General features: G+C 40.3%; 1 long non-coding RNA gene across 1 annotated transcript; it reads left to right on the top strand.

Moving 5' to 3' along the window:
* The first annotated feature begins 6,485 nt into the window (after positions 1-6,485).
* Positions 6,486-25,515, top strand: LOC120526902. The gene is made up of 3 exons (XR_005633227.1): positions 6,486-6,557; positions 17,121-17,173; positions 25,468-25,515. It is a non-coding gene; the product is annotated as an uncharacterized LOC120526902 (long non-coding RNA).
* Positions 25,516-27,445: the final 1,930 nt, after the last annotated feature.

Genomic DNA, 27,445 nt, shown 5'->3' with positions numbered 1-27,445 from the left:
CCATGTCCATCCTTTTGGCAAAATCCACTATCCTCTGACCTTCTTCATTCCTCTCCTTGACACCATACCTACCCATCACCTCCTCGTCTCCACTGTTCCCTTCACCAACATGCCCATTGAAATCCACTCCAATCACCACTTTCTGTCCCTTGGGTACACTGTTCATCACTTCATCCAACTCACTCCAAAAATCTTCTCTCTCACCCATTGCACACCCAACTTGCAGTGCATATGTACTAACAACATTCATCATCACACCTCCAATTTCCAGCTTCATAATCATTACTCTGCCTGACACTCTTTTCACCTCCAAAACACTCTTGACATACTGTTCCTTCAGAATAACTCCTACCCCATTTCTCCTCCCATCCACACCATGATAGAACAATTTGAATCCACCACCAATCCACCTGGCCTTACTCCCCTTCCATTTAGTCTCTTGCATGCACAATACATCAACCTTCCTTCTCTCCATCATATCTGCCAACTCTCTCCCCTTACCAGTCAGACTGCCAACATTCAAAGTTCCTACCCTCGGTTCCACTCTCTTTACTTTCCTCCTCTCCTCCTGCCTCCGGACACGTCTCCCCCCTCTTCTTCTTCTTTTTCTTCAGCCAACAGTAGCCCAATTTCCGCCAGCACCCTGTTGGCTAACGACTCGGCGGTCGTTGTTAACCCGGGGTTCGACCGACCCGGTATGGAAATTTGTATTGTTGTCCGCATATTGATTTGGCAAAATTTTAAACCGGATGCCCTTCCTGAAGTAACCCTCTCCATTAATCCAGGCTTGGGACCGGCATGAAGAAACACACTGGTTTGTGCATCCCCTGTGGCTGGGTTAGTTTGACATCGAAAATCATACACCAAATTAAGTAACTGAAATGCAAAAACAATACCAAAATTTATAGTAGTAATTTTTTATAGCGCATACACTGATGAGCACTCCTTTATGCAGGGATTGACATGAACTGTCTCGTAAGAATGGTGCATGTTAAGGTCAAGGATATGTTAGATGGTAAGTTGATATTGGGTACTCGTAGTTGGTACAGTATATTGACTGCAGAAGCTCTGGGCAGTTGTACAAATCTCATAGACTTTGATAAGGGCTAGGTGACTGGGTCAGAACATTTTATAAACCGGCAGTGCTCATGGTCAAACGGCTGAGTACTTACCTACTGTGGTCCGAAGCAGGAAAAACCACAAACTCCCGACAAGTGTTGGGTGGCCAAGCCTCTTCAACACAAGAGGACAACGAAGGTTACCTTTTGTGGTACAAACCAGCAGAATGACTACTGTTGTATAAATTGCAGATAATTGTAATGATAGGTACAGGTATAATGTGTCACAGCCATGGTATACTGCTGTGTATGGGACCGTGTGGCCACAGACCTGAGTACTCATTCTAGCCCCTGTCCTTAATCTACAATGGGCATGCAAGCATTAAAACTGGAGCTTGGATCAAAGGAAGAAGGTCCTCTGGTTTAATGAGTCACATTTTCTGTTTCATTGTTTGGATGGCCAGGTTTGTGTATGTCATTTATCTGGGGTTGAGTTAGCACCTGAATGCACTATGGGAAGAAGATAAACCAGTGGAGGGAGTGTGGTGATTTGAGCAGTGTCCTGTTGGGAAACCAGCATTCTTGTGGAAGTTAATTTGACACATACACCTACCTTAACATTGTTGCAGACCAGGTACATCCCTTCATGGCAATGGTATTCTCTGTTGGAAGTGGCATCTTTCAGCAGGATAATGCATTCTTCCAAACTTCTTGAGTTGTTCCAGAATGGTTTAAGGAAAAGTTCAAGGTGTTGCCCTGGCCTTCAAACTCCTCAGATCTCAATGCAATGGAGCAACTGTGGGATGTGTTGAAACAGGAAGTCCAATCTGCGGCAGCTCCACCTTTACCTAACAGGAGTTAGAGGATCTGCTGCTAATGTCCTGGTGCCAGATACCACAGAACACCTTCAGAGGTCTTGTAGAGTTCATGCCATGGTGGGCTGGAGCTGTGCTGGCAGCACACGTAGTAGCAGTAGAATATTAGACAGCAGATCATAACGTTTTGACTCATCTGCGGATTTCCTAGTCCTGTTTGATTTTCTTCAAACATGTACCACAAAGTCAAGCAATGACAGACAAAAAAGAAATGAAGGAGGACATTTTGTAGTGAAGACAGTTTAGTGAAATTACATTTATATGTTTGGCAGATACCTTCTTTCTTTATACAAGATCGGAATAATTTAAAATCGCTTAAGTGATGTCATAGTTTTCTTTGCATATTGGGAACAAAGGGAAAACCCCACTGGAAACAATGAGGGACTCTGGTTATTTCCAAGTATGTTGGTTTCTCTTTTCAGCAGAAGGTGAAAGTCTCAATAGAAGAACACACTCCAGAAAGTCATTGAGAGTTTGTTACACCCTCAGCAGTCACAAAGTAGGGACATGTGTCACTGAGGCCTTCTAAAAGAGCAGCGAGACCAGAGAAGGGCTGTCCACTTCCAATATGCTGCAAAGAAGGAACTTCAACATAGAGTCCAAAGAAGAAATATGGAGCTAAAGAGTCCTTACCTGGAAAGTAGGGTTGAAGATACCTTTCATAATAAAAAGAGGGCTGAGGACCTTGATCTTTTTAAAAGTACTTATTATAAAGGAGAAGACAATTCTGCTGACTGTTCACAGTGTCTGCTGGAAATAATACTGCAGTTGCTGCATGCACATTTTGAATTATTAAATGCATCACACAGATCTGGGTTGGAAATCTTCGATGTAGAGTTCATGCCTTGGATTGTTGCACTTATTGCATCATCCCTGGTTAGACCTGAATTTTACCCTTCAAAAAATGAAATTAACAACATAAAAATGATAATAATAGTAAAACAGAACAATGACAACAAAACAACAGAAAAACAATCACAACTGTTGACTTTAACAGATGTCATCCTGGGGTATCAACAATGAGGCTGAAATATTTTGCTTAAAGAGTAATTGTTTCAGGAGGAAAAATTGGTTCTGAAATAAGAAATTGCATTTGATCAAAAACCTACAGGACCAAACTTGTGCACCCTGCTCAATGGTAACCAGATCTTGGACGGTCAGTTGTTCTGCTGATCTGCAACCGTCACACAGCGGTGGGTTAACCCATGATGTCCAGCAAAGTGGGCACATAACGTGCTTGCCTGCAGAGTGCTAATGGCCTCCCTCATGACATTTGAGGCATTACGGGGTGCGCAGAAAGCTGACCAAGTGTGGCCTTGTCTTACTGTGACCTCAGCTTTGAATGAAGATCTTTTTCTAAAGTGACCTGGTCAGGTGTTATTGTACCTGCTCCTCTTTGATCTCTCTCTTTTATAGTGCCTTTCATGTCAGTCTATCTATCTATCTATCTATCTATCTATCTATCTATCTATCTATCTATCTATCTATCTATCTATCTATCTATCTATCTATCTATTAGTTATATAGTGCCTTATTTATCTATCTATTAGTTATATAGTGCCTTATCTATCTATCTATCTATCTATCTGTTTGTGTGTCTGTCTGCAGCTGGCAGTTAGCTGGTTGAGAGGGTCAAGAACAAAATGACGTCTACTGTAATAATCAAAGTAAACAAGATAGAATGAATCATCAATAATTGAAAAATGAACCTGTTTATGTTGTAACCTTTAGAATGCAGGAATCACTTTGTGCTCTTTATGATTTTATTTTGAATATTTTCAGGTTGAAATTTGCTCATTTAGTGTGTCCAACCTGATTTGTGTATTCTTGGCAGTTTATGATGTTTTGTTTATTTTCTCATTTCAGAAGATATTATGTTTCTTTGTAACATCAGTTTATCTATCTTAAATTGGAGTACAGGCGGGTTAAGCCAGTTTTGTCATGGGGGTCCTTGTGGATGCAGGTTTACATCCCAACCGACTTCTGCTTTCAGGGTCTCTTTCCTTAATTAAGCAGGCTGGTATTTCCTACTTTGTTTTTGTTTCAGTACTAAAATTTAAAAACTAGGTTTTCTGCGAGTCTACTGAAATGTATCAATTATTTGTATGTGTTGTATGGAGGTAATACAGGTATTGGTGTTCTGGTTATTTAAGGCTGTTATTTACTAATGAGCGTATAGAAGATGTGACACTGATGGACTTACGGCCTTTAAGAGTTGAGTGTCATTTGCCTCTCTCCTTGCTCTTCTTATTGTTAATTATCATTATCATATTCCAATTACTGCGGTGGGCTGGTGCCCTGCCTGGGGTTTGTTTCCTGCCTTGTGCCCTGTGTTGACTGGGATTGGCTCCAGCAGACCCCCGCGACCCTGTAGTTAGGATATAGCAGGTTGGATAATGGATGGATGGATATTCCAATTAAGGGATCAGAAGTTGTGAGTTAATAGGAATATAATTAGTCGAGAGGTTAGGCGAGAGGTTTGTGCTGTGGCAAAACTACAGATATTCTAAACTTTTACAGTATAAATGTACAGATCATACTACTGTGCTTTTGTGAAAGCAGAAAAAGAGAAGAAATAAGGATCAGCTAATTAAACAATGAAAACAATTAGATGAAAAAGTCACAGGACTGAACACGTTAAGTGAAAGCTCGGGGTCACACAGTGACGACTGAACTAGTTGTGGTTTAAGGCCTTCACAGACGTCTTGATGTTTCAATCCCCTAAATACCCAAATTCTAATTCTGGTCATAGTCGGGAGATCTTGACTTGGGTTTTGATGGGTGGCAGATGCTTCCCAGAGGTCATCAGGGTGGACACCCCTCTTCTTAGATGTTTTGTTGATTTAAGCCCACTAGATCTCCAGAGGGCTCAACCGTGCACCCTGGACATATTCTCACTTTGTCATTATGGGTTTTTGAGTGTGCAATAAAGTGTGCAGAGTCTGTTGTACTGTTGCAGTCACCATAAGAGTCCAGTTTTAATATCACCAATTTACTGAAAGTTTGGAAAGTTTCATCAAAAAAACCCTTCATGAACACAGGGAGAACATGTAAAGTCCACATACATGCTGAGCACATTGGAGCTTGAAACTGACCTGCCAAATGTTTAAACATTACATAAATGGCTGGCATCGGCACAGATTACAGTTTGTCCTGTTAGCGCCTGTACTGTATGTGTATTATTCTCAACAATTGCTGTCCGCACTCGGTGTGGCGTAGGGGGTAAGACATTGGACTTCAAACCCTGAGGCTGTGCGTTCTAATCCCACCGCTGACACTGTGTGACCCTGAGCCTGTCACTGCACCTGCCTGAGATAACTGATTGTATCTGAAATGTTTTAAGTAGCCTTGGGCAGAGTTGTCAGTCAAATAATAAGCAATATGGAAAGAAATCAGACAGGAAACTTATTAACAAGTAAAAGACTCGTTGAGTGCAGCACACATACAAACTGGAAAAATAAGACACAGAACACGGCAATGACGCAAAAAGACAGCAGTCCGCTTACAATCTCAGGGTCTTGTTCAAAAAGCGGATACCAAAAGTGAATGCCACTTAGACTGGCCTTAAGGTTTGGGGTAAGGCCAGGTACACCAGGGTCACTAATCTTAAAATTTAGATGAGGTGCCTCATCTTAGAATAGTGTAATGGTGCCTAATCTTAAAGTTAACAGGAGCCCAACTCAGAGACAGGGGGCTGCGGCACTCGGCTGTTGAGGACCTCTTAGAATTTGGGATCCACCTGCAATCTAACAGTTCAACGGGTTACAGAAATCTGAAATACTCTGCTGATACAAAGCCGCGTCTTTAACCCTGATAATTACGTAATTAGCAGACCTTGGAGAATGAAGGCGTCTGCAGTGCCATCTTAGTCTCAACTGCGAAAAAAAAAGAATGCCGCCTGCTGCCCTGCAATTACGTGCGTCTGCTGCGGGGTGTTGCACCACATTATAAAATTACAGAGACTTGCGTAAAGATAAGCAGCGTGTCACAACATTCAAATGGAGCTGCACTTGCAACACGGATTCTGTTTCCCGTCTTTCTCTTACAGATTCTCACTTTTGGGGATGTAACGTATCGTCACAGAACACCTAACTTAACAACGCATACCCTGATGTGCTTTGTGCTCTTTATGATTTTATTTTGAATATTTTCAGGTTGAAATTTGCTCATTTAGTGTGTCCAACCTAGTTAGTGTGTTCATTGGCAGTTTATGATGTATGTTTTATTTACTCTGTGTGCCCGTCACATGCATTACGATATGCCCGGGACGAAGGGCTGGGATTACATCCACACATTCATTTGGATTAAATTATACCAATTTAAAAGATTGCATGTAAATTAATTACAACTGATTGGATATGACAACCTATTAAGATCGGTCTTTATTAAATGAATGTTTCCTCGATCCGTTGAAGGCACCGCCATACTAATGTTCTGTAAAGTCACCAGCCTGAGCTGCCACAGTGCCAGTCAGCCGCAGATTTCGACAGCTCGTTTCCCGGTTCCCGTCCATCCTCCCACCCACCTGTTTTCGCGAGGGGTTCTTGACCACTTTGGCAAATCTCAGGAAACCACTGGGCGGCTACTTGGGGGCAGGCGAGCTTGATTGCTTCAGAGTGCAGAGGTAAGGGGTACTGTCGGGCAAGAAGTAGACATTTTCATTTGGCGCGTCAAAAGAGGTAGTGGCCGTCCTGTAAAAGAGCCCCGGGTCTTGTCCCTTCAATGGCGTGACCCGTTTAGCATCTGCGAATCAACTCGGAAGTTTCAAAACGGGAACTTCACTCGGCAACATTAAAAAAGGAAATAACTAAACCTCGATGTGTCATATCGCTCATACACTCTTCCTTTTTCACAGAAATCGTACGTGTTGGAAATGTCCAAAAAAGTGCTTAAATGTGTTTAATTTCGGACAATTATTGTAGCAATGAGAGTTCAGTATTACTGTCATAGATTCAAAATCTTCACATTATTACTTCCGCCCTAGCGTGTTTATTTATAGAGTCATATGTGTCTCTTTCTTAACCACATTGTAAAAAAGTGTCAGTAACGGTTAAAATACTGTAAATGGTGAAAGTAAAATACCTTTTCTGAAAAAGTGGACCTTATGTTCTACTGATAATTACCTGTATATCTTTAAACAATACATTTCATTATTTTTTATAGCCTGTAAAATCATTATTTTTCTACCTTCACAATATGGTACATAACCGTTTACTGGTACATTACAATTACACGGAGTTAGTTTTGCAGTGTAAAACTGTTAAACAGAGAAGGTAAACTACTGTAAAATGTAAAACGGTAACGCGCTGCTTCAGTTACCCCGAGTTACGCTATTTGCATAAGGACACGCCCCCTTTACCGTATTGTTCCTGGTGAGCCGCATCCCTTTGCACAGTAGGGAAAAAAACCTGAAGTTGGTAGACTTATTTTTCCCTGCGTGCTGAAGTTTTTTGAGGTTACGGAAGCTGATTTATGGCGGGTTGTATTCGATAAGCTGAGACGCCTGTAGGACACCATACACAGCAAAAGCCAACTTTACTTCTCCACCAGACAGTGTGCTATAACTTCTTTAAACACTGAATTCTTTTCAATGTATAAAATTAAATGATACAACATGTTTGCTATTGATTTACTGATGCAGCCTGTGTACTGGTGTTTGATCCTGACAATACTTTCTAATGGTTTATTGTTTGGCATAAGTATTATAGTGTGTGGATTTCAGGTTACGGTTAAACGTGTAATTCCATTCTGTTGGAATGTGTTGTAAAGAAAAAACATTTATTTACTACACAGTTAGGTCATAGACCTAAAAATGGTGGCACCTTATTTTTAACGGTAAAATTCTGGCAACCCAGCTGCCAACACTTTACTGTAAATGTAACATTATTTTTTTACAGTGCAGTACCGAGTTTCGGGGACGCCACTTGTTTTTAAGATTAGGCACCTACTCTAATTTTTAAGATTAGGGACCCTGGTGTACCAGGCCTTACCCCCATGAACCTTAAGTTCAGAGTTTGTAGTAGGGGTAGGCCAGTCTAACACAAACAACAAGAAGTAGATGGTGTCCGCTTTTTGAACAAGAGCCTCGGGGAGGGCCGCACATCTTACCCTTCAGACACAAAGAGGACACCGGGACAAGATGTCACTTTTATCTCAAGACACACTGAAAACTCACAGTGGGCCACTTTAGCGACCCCAGGCAACCTACCGACAGTAGTCTACAACTCCTTAAAACAATGGCTCCTTTACTGCAGGGTTGTGTTGTTCCTCGTAGAACCATTACTTTAAACAAAATCATTTAACTTTGTGAAGGATTTTTCCCAATTGAAATTGGTCCTTTTGGCTTAAAAAACGTTTGTAATGTGTGAACAAAACAATATTTGAATGTATTGTAGGCTGCCTAACAGGATACTGACAGGTAAAGAAAGCCTGAACTTAGCCTGTGTTATTGTATGCAGCAAGAGTGCTTTTAAAATTACAAAGTGTTTCACAAATCTGTTATCATCTAATTATGGATATCTATGGAGTCTGTTTTGGATCTAAATATAGAGAAGGGTCTTTCTGAAACCTTTATGTGAATGGTTCTTCTGGGAACTACAAATGGCCCCTGTGTGGCATTGCTCTGAAGAAGCACTTTGGCTTCTTTGTATTTAAACGTATTCCTTTGCTCCAACAATGATGGATGGATTAAAAGGCAGAAGTCTGCGTGACCATCATCATCAAGCCCTTCCGTGAGAACCCTAAATCCAAAGAGGACTGTTTCATTTATGTTAGGTAGAGGGGACTGGGCGGTATCATGGTCTGGAATCCCTACAGATTTTATTTTTTCTCCAGCCGTCTGGAGTTTTTTTGTTATTTCTGTCCCCCCTGGCCATTGAACTTTACTCTTATTCGATGTTAATTAATGTTGATTTATTTTGTTTTATAATTGTGTCTTTCATTTTTCTATTCTTTAATATGTAAAGCACTTTGAGCTACTCTTTGTATGAAAATGTGCTATATAAATAAATGTTGTTGTTGTTGTTTAAGAGTGAGCTACTCTGTTGGATTGTTCAGATTTGTAAGCCAAAACACTAAGGCCAACAAATCTGTATGTTTCCACACATAAATTGACAATTTGTGATAAAAATAAGTGTTTTTTAGATGAGTGAGTTAATAAGAATACTATTTTTATATTTATTTATCTGACATTGATGGCAGTATTTTAGATTACCACATATTTTATTTTTTCTGTATCATTTCCAGAATTGATTTTAGTTTTTAAATGGCATTCCTGCGAACTTGTTGCTTGTGTGTACAGATTATCGTTGGAGTGTCCCCAGCCTTTCTGTATTGGCACTCGAAACATCTTGAAACAAAATGCAGTAATAGGTTTATCAGGATTCATATCCATCCATCCTCCAACCCGCTGAATCCAAACACAGGGGTCTGCTGGAGCCAATCCCAGCCAACACAGGGCACAATCCTGGGCAGGACACACCCAAACACGCACCAGGCCCAATTTAGAATCGCCGATCCACCTAACCTGCATGTCTTTGGACTGTAGGAGGAAACCCACACAGACACGGGGAGAACATGCAGACTCCATGCAGGGAGGACCTGGGAAGCAAACCCAGGTCTCCTAATTGTGAGGCAGCAGCTCTACCACTGCGCCACCGTGCCGCCCTAGGATTCATATCTCTTTATTAAATCAGATTAATATACTTGCTGGTGAGCAATTAATAAAGATAAAATTAATTGGATTAGAAAGCTTGGTTAATTACTAATAATTATCCCGTTAACAGAGGTTTGTGAAATTCAATATACGATTCAGTAACACTTCAGTTTTGGTTACTGTAAAAGTGCATTTATTCCTCATTTACTCTTGTGTAACGAGACATTAACAAAGGCTTCTTTTCCTTTTAATGGCATTTACAACGAATCAGTAAACGGGTCGTTCATCTTCTAAAGCAGGGGTGGGCAACATTGGTCTTGGGGGGCCACAGTGGCTGCAGGTTTTCATTCCAACCCAATTGCTTCATTTGAAACCAACCCTTGCCAGTCTCGCATCTTATTTAATTTCATGGCTTGTTAGCCTGCAATGTAAGGTTCTTATATCATAAAATTTTTTCCTTTCCAAGGATATCACCCAAATGATTTGAAGCCTAAAACAGATCATTTTCAGTCGGTCACATTTTCTATTATTTGTTTTATTAAATCCAGCAGTGCATGATGAACACACAGAAGTTGACTTATGGTTATAAGTTTCAAGTCTGTGGCTTGAAAAACAAAGCTGCGCACAAACAACAAACGTGGATTGTGCGTTACAGATAGTATAAGATTTATGAGTCCTAAAAGCAGCAAAATGCAACTCTTTAGGATCCATCAGTTTCTTAATTTAGCTGCCAAGTAAGCAGATTCTGCAGAACATTTTCTCACGCCCCTTTTTCAGATTACACCCCTGCATTTAGATGTAGAGTCTCCGCTCCGAGTGTTATTTTAAGAAGCCTGGATTCTCAAGTCGAGAGGTGGCAAATCTTCAGCTAGGCCTGAAATGTCAGAAGGAGAATGGCAAGTGAGATATCGACAGCATCAAAAAAGAGCTGCTTTACTTTACAATGTTCATTGATGGATACATACGCACTTATTAATTCATCGATAAATATAAGTATACCTAAACAGTAGGGGATTGGATTTGATTTCCCCCCAAGCACATGTTGGTGGATCGTCACTTAAAAGAGGCTCTCGTCACCTATAAATTGTGCACCCGTGAAAACAATCAAAATAAATTCAAGATGTTTGTTTAAAATATCTGCGGTGGGCTGGCGCCCTGCCCGGGGTTTATTCCTGCCTTGCGCCCTGTGTTGGATGGGATTGGCTCCAGCAGACCGCCATGACCCTGTATTAGGATACAGCAGGTTAGATAATGGATGGATGTTTAAAATATGGAAGGTGGAAATTGAGACCCACAGAGACACCTACCTACTTAATCTAACTGTATCGGCGAAAAGACCATCCGGCTTTCTACCTCTCATATATAGTTGGTACGTACATGACCTTTGAAGTGATTAATAAATGCATATGTTCTGTGGGTTATAGTATTTGCTTAATTCTGACCATAGTGTAACTGAAATATATTTGCATCTTAGAATGGCGGCTGACAATGCTTAGCGGACACCAGCAAACAGCGAGCAGCTGGTTGGGAAAACACATTCAACCTGTTCTTAATGCCGCTTCATGTGCTATTTGTTGCTATCTCAATATAAAAAAAGACCACAAAGCAAACATACCAATGGCATTCAATAATAAATATAGCACTGGACTGGTTGGATTTACATGACAATGACAGTCCAAGGCCAACAGAACAGAGAGGAGGGCAAAAAAAAAGCAAGAATGCAGCAATTGAGGACACATTCACAGTACGCTTGCATGTATTTGTTTAGCTGATTTCTAGCTAATGAGATCTGCATATCACAAGAGGAGAACGCCATTACTTTGTTTTCGTGGGCGCTCAGTGTCACACTGAATTCAGAGTAGAGGCTGAGCTACCAAAGCTGTGCTTAGCAGACTAAACATAAATTGGCATGTAAGGACAAAGAAACTGATCACAAATGCATAGCATATATTGAATATGGGCGGCACGATGGCGCAGTGGGTAGCATTGCTGCCTCGCAGTAAAGAGACCCGGGTTCGCTTCCCAGGTCCTCCCTAAGTGGAGTTTGCATGTTCTCCCCGTGTCTGCGTGGGTTTCCTCCCACAGTCCAAAGACATGCAGGTTAGGTGCAGTGGCGATTCTAAATTGGTGTGTGTGTGTGTGTGCCCTGCGGTGGGTTGGCACCCTGCCCGGTATTGGTTCCTGCCTTGTGCCCTGTGTTGGCTGGGATTGGCTCCAGCAGACCCCTGTGACCCTGTGTTCGGATCAGGCCCGTCGCGACAAGGCAGGCAAACCAAGCAATTGCTTGGGGCCCCGAGCTGGCCTGGAGCCCCAAGACAACGACTGGTTAAGAATAAAATGCAGCGACAAACTGTGTGAGCGCCCCATTGATAGTGAATGCAGTAAAGTGCAATGACACTGTTATCGGGATCCCCCTCAAGGGGGCCCCCCTCGCTGACAGCAGCCAGCCAACCACGCGATCTCTGCTGCCGGCAAAATACAAAACTTCCTCGGCAGTCATGAAGCGGAATTATGCTTCAGGAAGCCAAAAAAGAAAGAAGAGAAAGGAAGAGGAGGATAAGAAAAAACAAGACAGTGGTAAGTGATAAATTACACACATAAAATAGCTCTACTTGTCTTGTACAAATGGTGCAATTTTGCAGCAGGTAGGCTAGCAGAAATATGTTTACAGTATGTATCATACATAAATGACATGACATTGCTATAGCTTTGTAATAGGTTTTGATGAAAGTGGCATAGCATGCTATACTAACTATTCCACGTCTGTGATAATCTATTTAGGAAAACCACACAATAAATTCTGTGCATCAAACATTAGCTTGGGATGTTTTTAAGCATTGGTAGTCGACTCACAGCACTACTAATAATTAGTAAACATTTAATTATAATTTCACTGTTTGTTAACAGTAAAAAGTTTATTTATATAGCACATTTCATACACAATGGCAATTCAAAGTGCTTTACATAGAAGAAATTAAAATAATAAAAAGAAATAAGAATAATTAAAACAGTTTAGAAAAATAAAATAAAATACAGTACAGTCGGACGAACAGCTGCACAGTGCTCATTCAGTAAATGCATAGCTAAAGACTAAAGATTAATTAACTGTCAATTTACCTTCTATTAATGATTGTTTATTTGTACAGTGGTGTTTTTTGCAAATGTTCAATTGTTGAAAATGTTCAAATTTTATGCACTTTATATGCAACAGCAGTATTTGCACTCTAAACATTTTTTTATTTATGCACAGTATATGCAACAGCAGTATTTGCACTGTAAACCTTTTTTATTTATATAAAGTGTGAGTGAATTTAAACTGTATGGCTATGCTGTGGTTCCTTTGTGTGCGTGTGTGCGGGGGGCCTCCATGTCCATTTTGCTTGGGGCCCCCAAATTCCTTCAAACGGCCCTGGTTCGGATTCAGCGGGTTGGAAAATAGATGGATGGATATATTGAATATTCAAAGTTCAAGGTTGACCTTATTTGTGAATTAAAACCAATGTAGTGGATAGCTGGGATGGATTGGTGTCCCAGCTGAGATGGACACTGTTCCCTTGCCTGGCCAAGAGGCTAGCGTAAGGGGAAGTCACAGGCAGGAGGTGGACACTATCATGCCAACATGGACGGACTGGCATCCCAGTATGGATAAGAGGAATATTAAGCACCTCTGGCACATTGGGAGGCAGCATTCCTGGGCCAGCTTACCTAGAGCCACAACTGCAGGGCATACTGGGAGTTGTAGGAATGGCTGTCCCTACTTTTGTGGGGCTTCTGCCTGACCTGGAAATGCTTCCACCGTGCAGACTCCTGACATTGGAAGTACTCCTGGGTACCACATAAAAGGAGTTGCGTCACATTAATTTGGGAAGTTGGAGTCAGGAGGTACTGGACAGGTATTGCCTGGAGGAGAATGGAGAAAGACAACTGGAATTGTACTTGGGATTGATTGTGTTTGGAGGAAGAACCTGGAAACGGTGTTTTTGTATAATTAAATACACTTAATTTGAACCCTGAACTGTGTTTGTGCCACTTGTGTCTGGAGCTCTGCCACACCCCGTACTGATCACACCACACACAGCAGTGCAAAGCAGAATGAAACTGAGTCAACATGCCCAATTATGTCCAAGAATGGACAACAAAACAAAACAGAATACTAAATATAAATAGAATAGGTGACAGTGAACAACAAAGAATCCCTGACATATTGCACAGATGAGTTAAATATTGCACTGTATTATCAGACTGGCACTTATAGGGCAAAGTGGGCATTGGCCATTCTGCCAGGATTTAGTTACACACCTGGGGCCTCATGTATAAATGGTGCGTACGCACAGAAATGTTGCATAAGAACGTTTTCACGTTCAAATCGCGATGTATAAAACACACTTGGCGTAAAGCCACGCACTTTTCCACGGTACCTCATGCCTTGTCGTACGCAAGTTCTACGCTTGGTTTTGCAGACTGGCGGCACCCAGCGTCAAAGCAGTGCTACTGTTCCTGTGTGGTTACTCATTATTTTCATGACGCGGCTTTATAAATACACCGAAACTAACAGCATATTGTTTATTAGTGTAATGCGTCTGATTTTAATTAACTTGTAATAATATAATGGTCCAGGGATAGTATTCCAAATACCATAACTGCTTTAGCGTTGTTACTCTCACTGCACCTTCTTCTTCTTCTTCTTTCAGCTCCTCCCGTTAGGAGTTGTCACTTCGGATCATCTTTTTCCATATTACTCTCACTGCACCACTCGGAGTATTTATATCACTGTATCTGAGTGTGAATCACAGCAGCAGCTGATCGGAAAGAGAATTATCGGTATACAGCTTCAAGAACACGCTGCATCAGCCACGGCAAAACGTCTCAAAGCCTTTCTTGTACGGACCTCGCCGTTCAGAAACAGTTTCATCCCAAGAACTCTAAACGCACTCAATCAGTCCATCAAGTGCTCCTTGTAGAACTGTTTGTAATTTTAAGTACAATTACCTCACTGTAAACTTGCACTACAATTCTAATATTGCACAACCTGCACCACTTTATAAAGCACGTACTTATGACAATATAATTTTTAAGATGAAATGCAGCAAAATATGTTGATTATATTACACAGATAAAACTTTAACTTCATTTAAATAATCTGTATTGTTAATAATTAAACATGTGAGGACAGCTAGTTCACGTATTATTCCTGCCTTGTGCTGTATATTTGCTGAGGCTGATGCGACACTGGAAGGATAGATGGATAGAATAATTAAACACGTACTATGAAGATATTTCAATTTTCCTTAAAAGTGTTGAAGAATCGCCGTTGTAAGCTTACAGATGGCTTAACGTCTATTACAGAGCTGATTGTGTGGTGATTGGGTATTTGGGGAAAGAAAAGTAAGGACAGGAATTGGAGGTTCGTACGTTTGAAAGAGACAGTATTGCTACAATAAATGATTTCATAGAAGGTAGCACATGGTGCGGCAGCATCTTGTGTGAGACATGAACAATCACTGCACCATCGTGTTCCCATGTTTAATAACATGCTTTCATTCCAATCATCATGAAAATGATATCACGTATACATCTCAGTATTTTAATTATTCAGAGAGCTGTAATATCACGAATGTAATGGACTCTGTGTCCTGACGGAGAAAGAGAAAGGAAGCACGTAGTGATTCACACACATAGAGCAAAAGATCAAATACAAAACAAAGCATTTAACGTGCAACTTTAGTTACGATGAGATTTGAGAAACTAGTAAATTAAATGATTTTAAGATGAAGTTTATGATGTTCTGCTTTAATGACAAAATAAACTACGTGATTAAAATGGAAATGTCGAGATTAAAGTTGACATTTCATGTTTTTTCCCACTGTGTGCCTTTATTTTTTTTGTCTGTACCCTAATAAGCTCAGACGGTGGGCTACAACTCGCCTTTTCACGGCGACTTTGATATGTGACTTCTTTTTTATTTTGGCACTGTGTGACTTTGTGAACTTGAGCTTTCAAGTTTCTCCAACACGCTATGTCACTCGATCAACTTCCTTTTGTTGATTATACCTCGGTTTATTTGAACAAATAGTATATTTTTCCTTTGCCTCCACTTGGTATTCGCTGAAGTTCTTATATTTTCCCCCGTGTTTTTCCCATTGTCTTTTCACAGAAGGCTGAGCTTAAGGGCTATTTATATTGATTTGCATATTCAAAGAGGTGCAATTCTGGGAGGAGTTGGGGCGGGACAGAAGGCGCATGCACGTGCGATACTTTTCATGCTGACTGGGATTTATGGAGCGGAAGAACGTGGAAGTTGGAGTACGCACAGATTCCTGCATCTGGATTTTTCTGTGCGTACGCACATTTCGGCTTTTGTGCTTACGTCATCATATAGTGCTAATTCAATGCACGCCGTTATGCATGAGGCCCCAGGCCTGTAAGGCAGCAGATTTAGCAGACATGCGTCTGTGCCTTATCCCACTTGCATTTCAAACTACTGTATATACTCACGTATAATTTTTTTTTTTGCACCAGTGCAGTTACCATTTTCTTTCCCTACTTCATTTAAAACCAACTTCATATTTTCTTCTGATTAAACGCTCCATCGTAGATAAGTGATGCTCTTACGATTAAGGTGTATGAGGGTGTGAGATACAAAAAACACAATTCAGTGTAAACGTCACCTTGGAATAGTTTGGGTTTTATTGTGTGGTCACGTAGGCACAATACATAGAAAAAAAAAAGCAGTGTGCTCCGTGGCGACTGTCTCTGGTGGGTGTCAGCATACTTTAATCTCTTGGATCAATAGTTTGAGTTTTCCACATTTGACTTATACGGTGTGGAAATGGCCCGGACACAGACAGGCAGACATGTTGAAAGTCACCACCACACGTTTATTTTACAAACTATTTACAAGAATCGGTGCACACAACCCCTTCAGTCCCCAAAGTCCTGGCCAAACAACACCTTGCCTTTCTTCGGGCCGCCTCCAGTCTCGCTCCTTCTGCCTTGTCCTGCTTCCACCCGACTCCAGCCTCGAATGAAGGGAGGCGGCCCCTTTTATCCGCACCCGGATGTGCTCCAGGTGCTCACTGGCAATCTCCCGCTGACACACCTCAGTGTGGCAGAAGTGCCGGCTGTTCTCCCGGAAGCTCTCCGGGTGTCCCAGCTTCTCTTCCCCCCAGCACTTCCTGGTGTGGCAGAAGTGCTGAGCTTCTGGGTTCCCAAGGCATTGGGGCGCCCCATGGTGGTGACCACGGGCCCCTACAGGGTTGGGCTTCCAAGCCCTCTACCGTGATCCAGGGCGGGCGTAGACCCTCTTCCAGTCCTTCAGGGCGTCCAGGCCGGGTCGTCTTCCCTGGCATCCCTGACAGTGGCCAACATTATGAAATACCAGAAATTATACTGTAAAATCAAGTCCCGACTTATCTGACTTTGTCTGTCTAGTCAGCCTGCGTCTTCTTTTACATGTCAACATACTGTATATATGCAGTTCTCATGTTTCTATAATTCTTGTGTTTATTAATAAATGGTATTTTTCTATTTCAGTTACCTTGACATAAGTTTAATGGCTGGAGACCAACCTCCTAAAACAGGGAAAGGTAAGGAAAATAAAGTAGGAGCCTTGCTGAATTATTTAATAACCAATTACCAGCACTGGCGAAAGCCAATCTAATAGCTGATTAACCGAGTTGTATCTCCTCCTCCCTACCTCATTATGACTGTCCCCGGGTGGGCAAGTTAAAAGGAACTAAAATGAACTTCCATTCCTACACGCTGCATTATCAGACTGAACATTACTTAGGAGTCTAATGCCAAGCTGTTCAATTAGATCTGCGTAGCGGTCAGATTATGAACACGATACTAGTCAAGGGGCCGTTATTATCAGGAGCAAAAAAACGAACTTATCCTATCAGTATATTTAGTTACTTTTTTAATTGTAAAATAATTTAAATCATTGGAAACTGCAGAAAGAGATTTGGGTTCTAAAATGGTTTTGTACCTACACGCTGTCAGTGTTTCACAAAGAGGAAACATGCAAACAACTCAAACTGCCATTTTTAGGACACATCTGTAAAGTGTACAGCTCTGTGTTCATATTACTGTATAAACACACATTAATGCTTAGCAGTGTTTTAATAAATACGTATGTATGTATGTATGTCAAGGCACAAGTAATTTCCATTTTCAAATGGCGTTGTATATCCTCGCACACAATTCCCTCTTTTACTTAACACAACACGTCTTGTTTACATTGGCTGCATTTGTCACCTAATGAGGAAATTGACATTGTGTTGATATCACATTTGTAGTTAAATTATACGCATAAGTTGTAAGCACAGAGAGTGATGCAGGGCCCTGCTGCTGATGGATGCTCGATTACTGGTCTAAATTGTATTCGTACGCAAGGATGTTGACCTGCTGAGCTGAATATGGCGCATGCCTTAAAATAAGTGGTGCATGCCTCCTTGAATGAGGTAATGTCTCCTGAACAGCCTCTGGAGCTTCTGACGGCGAGCATGAATGCCCAGTGGCCAGCTGGTGTTGAAGTTAGAGTGGGTTGTCTTGAAATACCTCTGAAAGTTAATAGTCCTTCATCACCGATAAGCTCTCATTCCACAGTAAACTCACAGCTTTACTCCAACTGGAACAAACATGTGTCTCTCTGTTCCCTCTCTCTGGACATTGCTCCTTTATCGGTGACGAGTTAAAAGTGACTTAGCACCAATAGGGTGGGACAAGTAAGAATAACTGACACATTTTATAGGCCTGACAAAGTGAAAATTCTAAATTATTTATCTTTTTTTAATTAGTTGACAAGAACAAACCAAATGACCAGTAAAAATCTATTCAAATTGCCAAATCTGGCCACTAATTGAACAGTGCTGCTCTAATAGTTTGTGGGGACACAACTTTTACGAAGCCTAGCAGTTCTTCACCATTTACTTTGGTACCGCTTGCCAGAGCTCAGACTGGCCAAAGGCCCAATTTGGGGGTGAGTGTGGTCTCAGATAATGTTGGTGGCTGGCCCTGTTCCTTTATAGGAGGTTTGAGATGTCTCAATGACTTTCTCAGAAAATCGAGTCTGAGGCATTATAGCCCTCATATCAGACAGACATGAAGATGATCAGGATACTCTCTATGCAGCCTCTGTACACTCTTAACAATAAAGGGGCCAGAGCGGTTCTTCAGAGCGACAGCAGAGGGGAATCATTTTTGATTCCCAAAAGATCCATGCACATGAAGGTTCCAGAAAGATCTATTTATTTATTTAGATCTGTAACAGGCTTCACACAGTGAATGACCATGAATAGATGGTAGCAGAGTTGTGAAATATCAGTGTGTTCCTGATTTTAAAAGGACTCCTGCTGTATGTGTACAATACCACAGGCTAAGGGTTCAGGTTCTCTTAATCTGTTAGTGCCCTGCTGTTTAGCCTATCAAACATTCAAGATTTCAGATTTTTGAAATATATATTAGGACATTTTTCCAAGCCCAAAGAACCAACTTGAAATGCACTGAACTAATCCCAGAATGGAATAGTTCTTGGTCAAGGAACAGTTCTATGAAAAACCACACAGCCTGGTAAAAAGCCATACGGTGCCATTAAAGAACCAGGATTTTTAAGAGTTTAGAAGAGATGAGGCTGGGGGCAAAGGGGGACATCTGTCCCTGGGCACAGCATCCAGGGGGCGCCAAATTGATGTTACGAAATTTTAGAATGAAATGTTTTCCATTCTTAAATGCACTAAAAAGTAAATAAAAAACTTGCATACTCAGTCGATCACTCCATCAGTATGAGGATATCTTTTTCCTCTGTTTTATGTCTCTTTCTGATTTTGAAGCACATATTAGTTCTTTATACCCAACAGACAATAATTTATTCCCTCCACTACTCTAACATACTTGACTCCCAAACAGAAACATTTTTGACGTTATTAAACAGGTCGCGCGACTGACATGAGGCATTAGTGTATCATTGTCTGAGTTGTTGCAAACGCCATTTCTGTGTGCCAAGTGATTTGTGTTTATGTGTTTGATAGAAAATTGATTGGGCTGTGGTGAAGTATTCTAGGAGATGGCTGCAAAAGTCTAGACGTTTCACCATCATATTTTTGTATGAATAAATTGTAAGTAATGCAGTTTTTATAAATATATAATTATTTTGCTTTATAATTTGCTATATACTTTCTTTAAAATCATTTTTAAATGTGGAAAATGAATTTTTTCTTACAAAAACTAATGACGGATTTAGAGTTTAAAGAACACGAGGCGGTGTTGTCATTTTCGGAGACTTATATGAAATTTTTTTCCTAAAATACTATTATTTTAAATACATTTTTTAAAATTTTCTTTCCCTTCCCCATTGCATTTCGGCAAACAGGAGGGGGCGCGAAATGTTCAGTTGTCCCCGGGCACTGAAACCCTAACTACGCCTCTGGCTGGGAGGTGGGAGGTTAGCTCTTTTCATGCACTGCAGGAGGTGCAGTTACTTCTGTCCTCTCTTGACTAGGGAGGAGGTGTCATAGGTTCAGGAGAGATCATTTGTTATCTTCACTCCCAGGATCTTTGTGCTCCTGAATGACTCTGTTGATAGAAAGGGGAAGGTGGGTGACATCAGTGACGTGCGGTGAGGTTCATGGCTGGTGACTCCTTCAGAGTCAGATTTACAAATATAGGAACCCTAAAGAGCAGCTTATTCACTATTCAAGTGGCAGCACACACATTGACTACCAGTTATGTTTCATATCTCGTCAGCATTCTGCACACACACATCGCTAAGGTTCATATTTGACTAAGACAGAACGTTACATTTATAGCGGCAAGAGAGAGAGCAGAGAGGGCACATTTACTCCTCACCCTCCATGTGTTCTAAATTTTCCATTGAAATTCCACAATTCATACTCATTCAATAAAAATGAAGGTATAGACTGGTGTATAAAAAAAAATGGATTTCAATTTGACCTTAATTGTTTTTTATTCTGATACTTTAAGCTATTTTAATACAGACTGTTCAACAAAAGGGTAAGAAAAACAAAAGAGTATTTTATTTATAAGGACAAAATTTAGTTTTTAAATATTGGATTGTTTTTTTTCTTAGTCTGATCCCATTTTTTTTTATAAAATTGAAAACCGTTTATGTTCTTACCTTTATTTGTAAATGAAGTCCATGTGCCTGTCCTTCTCCAAGAAAATCTCCATCACTTTCTTCTAAAAGTCCCTCCGCATTTTCCTTTAGTTGTAAAAATCCTAATCTTCTATTTTGGCGGTCAGTCAGAACAAAAAATAAAAATAAACGGACTGCTGCGGTACACTTGACTTTCTGATATCGCTGACTTATCGGGCGCTCAGAGCCTCTGAGTAGAAGAACAGCAGCAACAAACACCCATTGGGCTCACATGCGCCCCCTTCAGGGCGGCATGGTACTGTCTGCCTCACCTTGTGCCTTTTCACTGCGGTTTTATGTCCAATCATCGAGACTAAATATGTCACACACATTCATTAAAGATATTAGCCAGACTGTGGAAAGTCAGGGTGTATAATAAACGTGTCTGCAAACATTATATTGGCGACATACAGAGAGACAGCAACAGGCACGCGTCAACTGCATGCATCAACCCCGTGTGTGAGGGAGAGCGCAGTCTTGTGTTTCTCCCCTGTATTTCAACAGGAAATGCGCCAGTTCGGCGATTTTGACTATAGAAATGATCGACGTTATTGGAATCATACAGAAAAGAAATTTATAGCACAAACCAGTGGACACATTTATTTTATGTTATCATTATTGTTTTTTTTACCTTTCATGATGACAGGTGAGGCTCTGCCACCCTGACCACATGTCCCAGTGTGACATGGTTCTTCCTGAAGCTGATATTTGTTTTTTTGACATTCAGGGTCAGGTTATCACTAGTTGCTTGACCACCTCTCTGTAAGCCATCTCATCATCACCACTGATGAGGCCTAACACTATAGTTTCATCCATGAACTTAATGATGTCCACCCTGGCCATCGAACCTTATTCTTATTCTATGTTAATTAATGTTGACTTATGTTTATTTTTTATTGTGTCTTCTATTTATTTTGTAAAGCACTTTGAGCTACATTTTTTTGTATGAATTTTTTCATTTATATAAATAAATGCTGATTGATTGATTGATTGATGTGCTTTGTGCTGTGCCTGGAACAACAGTGATTGGTCATCAGGGTGAAGAAAACAGGATTCAAGATACTGCCTTGGGGGACACCAGTGCTCAGAAGGATGGTATTTGATGCAAATTGGATCGACTGGGGTCTGTCTGTCAGAAGTCTAATATCCAGTTTCACAGGGGAGTTTCCAGGTCCAGTACAGCCAGCTTGTCCTGCTGGTGCTGAGGGATAATTGTATTGAATGTGGACATTTGAGAAGTGCATCTCAATGTATGTATCTGTACCGTCCAGGTGTGCCAGGTTCAGATAGAGTGCAGTGGCTATGGTGCCATCAATGGAGCCATTAGGACGGTAAGCAAATTTAAGGGATCCAGTATGAGGGAGAGTCTGAATGTTACAGGTTTTTAAAGCACTTTATTATAATGGGAGTGAGTGCTGAGGGGGCTATGCAACAGTTGACTTCTTTGTGGTACAACGAAGGTGACTTTGAAATGTGACAAAATGACAGCTTGGTGTGGAGAGCAATTAAAGATGTGTTAGATGGTGTAAAAAAGCACAGAAGAAGTCAAAAAGAGTTGGGGATCTACCCTGTATATTGTGCAGTATGAATGAGTAGTCTATAAAGACTCATCTCATGGAGCTGCAAAACTGGGACTGATGGCAAGTGAACACCACAGGCTTTTATAGCAGAGGAAGAGGAAGGGTGGGTGCCTGTGACCCGACATTTGCATGATAGACATATGAGCGCGACAAAATAGCGCAGATTAAAACGCGGCATCAAAATCGCGCCGACAAAATCACGAAAATTTCATTAAATATGAATTACTAGTTTAAAGCATATATAATAATGTTTATTTTAGAAGTCAATATTATGACACGCGGCATACCATCAGCACGGTACGCTGCGCAGATAGTCCTTAAGATCACGCCCTGCATATGTAGGAAGAATTGCATCAAGACGTCTTGATAGTTGAGCGTATTTAGACTTGCTTGCTGCCTGACTGCTGGTAATTCCACTTTGTATACGACGTGTTATGCCAACCCTCGACTGAGTTATTTGTTCGCAGCATGCCATCAGCAGTTATAACAGTTATAACCTGGCACATAATGTGTACATAATGCGCACATATGCGTCCCACTCTCTTGGCCTCTCTTGCGATTTTGTCAGCGCGCATTTGTCGAAAACCAGTTAGCGGGTTTGTCGGCGCTCATATATGTGCCGAGGGTGTCAGTAGTGACGAGATCAGAGCAGCCGGAAGTGAGGTCATGTTCAGGTGGAAGGGATTGGTTTATGGGGTCTTTTCTTCCAGAGTTCTATAGAGAGAGGAGAAAAGGTATTAATACTCAATACCATCCCCTGGTCTTGCGTGTCAGTGCCCCGATTTGACAATGGTCAGCACATTCCCTGGACACACAGTTGACATGAGGGCATGTGGGAGTGTGCCCAGCGATGGTCCGGTCACCCGATAAAGTTGGTTCCCATTATCCCCAACTAGATAAGAAAATTAGAAATTGAATGGATGAAAATTAGTTTTATCCTGATAGAGTCAGTGTGAACATATTATAATAAGAAGCATAGGAAATGAATGCATACATTCTTTCTGAAATATTTTAAAAAAGGAACTTGCCAGTGAAGACCTACAAAATCAGAGAAAATGTGACACTGTTCTTAATCACATTTGAGTCGGTCACCACTCCAACCAAATCAATCAAATAATTTACTCCAAGTGAATTATGAAACTTTCATAACAATTGAATGTCAACATCAGAAATGAATGAAAGGATTTCTTTGTCACACTTTAGTAAATGAACTTCTGAGAAGAGCCAATGAGGCCGTACTAATAATGTCATCCATGCCGCTGTTGAAAAGTGGAGACACCTGTTGAGTGGCATTAGGAGCAAAAACATTTCAAGGAGTCAGTGTGGACAGGTGGCAGCGTAGCCAGTGACGGGCTTTATATGGCACTTGTGAGGGTCAGGGAGTTTAATCAGCTTGGAAGGCATCTGGCGTGGTGGGGAGCACATTGGGAAATCATTAAAAAAAAGACATGAAAAGCTGTTTTTGAAAACATCTGAACAAAGGTACAGGATTTGAAAAGTTTCATTTTGCTTCACGCTCAAATATTACACAGTGATTTTAAATGAACATTTCAGACCAATTGTTATTTTTAGCTCTCCTCTTCAGGATATTGCAGTGAAGTTATATTTATGAGTTAGACATAATATTCATACGTAGGTTCCTGTATATTTTAGTCTTCACAAACAGCTGTTAGTGTGCTGTAACATTCAGCTCTAGAATAGCAGACACTAAAAATCTCAGTAGGACAATTTTCATTATTCTTTTCAGTTATCCAGGACTTGTGTGCTTGATTTTTAGATTACAGATCACCCAAAAGAAATGTTGGTTAATGGCACTTTATTGTTTCTGTAAATGTATTATTCTAGTATAGATTTTTGTGCTTGGTGTGTGGGTGTGTGTGTGCCCTGTGGTGGGCTGGCGCCCTGCCCGGGGTTTATCTCCTGCCTTGCCCTGTGTTCGCTGGGATTGGCTCCAGCAGACCCCCGTGACCCTGTAGTTAGGATATAGTGGGTTGGATAATGGATGGATGGATGGATTTTTGGGCCAGGGATCAGATTTTCAAAGCAAATTGAGCAATGAAAAAGCTAAGGGCCAGCTCTTGTTGAAAATGATCTTTTAAGCTTATCTACATTGGCACTTTGCCTTACCAATTAGGACAATGGCAGTCTCAAGCATACTATAGACTCTGTAAGTGATGGCCGGCAGTTAATCCCGGCCGGGACGCCCCAGTAATGGAATGATGGGGGAGGGCAACTTATCAGTGACACTGCCTTCCCCAGGACGATAGATGGCAGCTTCCCTGGACTGCAGTGGTTCCCCAGATGCCCGCAGGGTACTATGGGGTTTAGAGTTCAGCAACACAGCCCTGCTGGGTACCGAGGGTGCCACCAGGAGATGCTGCAGGGAGACTGGGGAGTCCCTACTGTGTACATAGCTCAGAAGTACTCCAAAGGCATAGGGATGGTAGCACAGACTTACTTCTGGGCTGAAGAAAAATACAGTTCTCCATCTGACCCATTTCAGGGTCAAGGACAATATAAAGGACTGGTGGAGACCCAGTAAGCGAGCTGGAGTTAGGAGGTAGTGGACAGGGCTTGCTGGGAGGTGTGGAGGAAAAGAAGAGTAATGAATTATTGTGTTTATTGATTGTGTTTGTTATGGCGGAGGTGCTTTGAAGCATTGGAAAGAAGAAATAATTAAAAGAATACCTCTTAGTGCTTTTAACTCGTGTCCAGAGTGTCTGTCTGTTGGGTTTAAGGGACAACAGCGCCCCCTAATGGCCACAACTCACAGTGTGACCCTGACTGAAAATATGTGGAGAATTCAACAGGCAATGATGATCAAGCTACACAAATAGTTTTCTATTAACAATTAACAGGGAAAGTGGTGCCATAGTGCGCCTGCACATTGTGAGGTTTCTTCCTGAAATTGGATGGATGGACATTTGAACTGTTTCAAGGTTAAAGATAACAAATCATATTAAATAAAATCTGTCATATTAAGGTATAATAAACCAAGAGAGCTGTTCACATTTTTTTACTTAAAATTATCATGTTTGTTTACATTATGTAACTTTCTCTAGTTATGTTGACTTAGTTCTCTTACATGTCACATTAACACAATTAAACTATGTTGAAACTAAACCATTACATTATTTTCTTTTAACAGAAGTGTAATCAGCCTCAGGGATTGTTGTCTTTACTCACCTATTTTAAGGTAATCTTACTCATAATTAATATTTCTTTTGTATAGTATGTCCTCTTTTACCATACATGGTTGAGATAAGTTGATAGCATTTAAAATAAACAAGTTTTATGTATGTGACTATCCTATATTTGCATAAAGATCCTCCCCTTTTGTTGCATTGTGGTCCAAGGGATCCCCACACCTTTATGAGCAAAACTCAGTTCCTGAGTAAATTGATCTTTTCTGAATTCCATGGGTTTTGTGTGGTTGTGGTTTATTATATATACTTACTGGGAAATTTGTTACCCACCCGACATTACAAAATCATATTTTTCTTTGCCTTCTTTGTTACAGAAAGTGCAATACTGTAGTCCAAAATAAATATAAATTGAAATGGCTTTCCAAATCTTTATCTGTTTGTATTGATACAGTATAATCAACCATTTGAATATCATTGATTGAGAAAAATATGTGTAACATAATTGATATAAGTGTATTCATTGATATTTTCAGTGTATTAATTTATATAAATGTTTTTCTTTACATATCTGAAGAATTTCAATTGTATGAATCAGACAATGCACTTTAATGGATATTTATCATACAATTCAACATGTAAATCTTACAAAATGGACCCAAATTTTTCTTTAAATAAAGAAATGCACAAAATTAACATATTTGAACCTTTTAAAGTTAATAAAAACAAATCTATTCATATAATTATATTTATTATTCTTTATATGCTTTGTAAATTTCCCCCAGGGACAAATAAAGTTTCTATCTATCTATCTATCTATCTATCTATCTATCTATCTATCTATCTATCTATCTATCCTGCCTACTATACTAAAATATCTATCTATCTATCTATCTATCTATCTATCTATCTATCATGCTTTGTATGACTGCATTTCTTAAAATTTAGTAGCTAAATTATTTATTAATTAATAGGGCATGGGGCCCGACCAGAAAATAAAAGTCTAAAAAATTTCAGAGAGAATTAGACATGGCCAGAGATTTTCAGTTGTCTAACTGGACACAGTGCAGTGATGGGATCTTCAGCTGCAGTCGGTAAATCTAACATGCCCCACAACGTAATGTGACATTGTTTTAAGTCAGCACTTTGCACCAAATGATGTCAGGATTGTCTTTGGCTCTGACTTAGATAACCATGAAAATGGATAGATGGCTAAGGAAATATTTCAGTGCTCAAAACACAGTTAAAAACTATGACAGAAGACAGAGAATTTCTTTTTATCCTGCGTTTCCTCCTGAAGATGTTTAACATTAGCGTGTCATTTTAACCCCATCTAGTGGCTGCAGTAAGTAGACAGTGTAATGCACATTTACATAAAATATTTACAATATTCACTGGCAAATGATGTAAAGAATAGAAATAATTTGAAAGATAATTCGATAAATTTCATAGAAAATATGTCTATTTAAAAAGTTTAAGATCAAAGTCAATGAAGTGCTCAAATGAACATTTTTGGCATTTCTTCAAAAGAATGAAAGTCACAATTTTACAAAATGAAAATGTAGTTTTATAAATAATAAAATATTAACCTGTCAGATTTTGGGCAGCTGCGAACACTGTAGCTCTTTCTGTAAATCAAGAATGTGGCAGGGAAATGGTAAAAAAAAGAAAAGAAAAGAAGGCCGCCTGCCCCAGCGGTTAAACGATTAAATGGGTTATCACACCGCTTTATGTGCAGCCTTTCTGTGATTGGGGTACAAAGCGGGTACCAATGCAAGATACAAAATAAAAGTCTATTTCTGTTAGATCACCATCTTTGGTTTGGCTACAAAAGATTCTTAACTTTAACATTTCATTCAATATGATGCTTCTTTGTTGCAAAATTATTGACTATTTATTTAATGTACTGAGGTTTAATGTAGTTATTATAGTCTAGAGCTTTCATATACTGTATAGGGTATTATTTTACTTATGAGTTTTGCG

The sequence above is a fragment of the Polypterus senegalus genome, chromosome 3, assembly GCF_016835505.1.
Source record: "Polypterus senegalus isolate Bchr_013 chromosome 3, ASM1683550v1, whole genome shotgun sequence".
Classification (NCBI taxonomy): domain Eukaryota; kingdom Metazoa; phylum Chordata; class Cladistia; order Polypteriformes; family Polypteridae; genus Polypterus; species Polypterus senegalus.
Note: the sequence above shows the minus strand (reverse complement) of the source record. Positions and strands in the feature narration are given on the sequence as shown.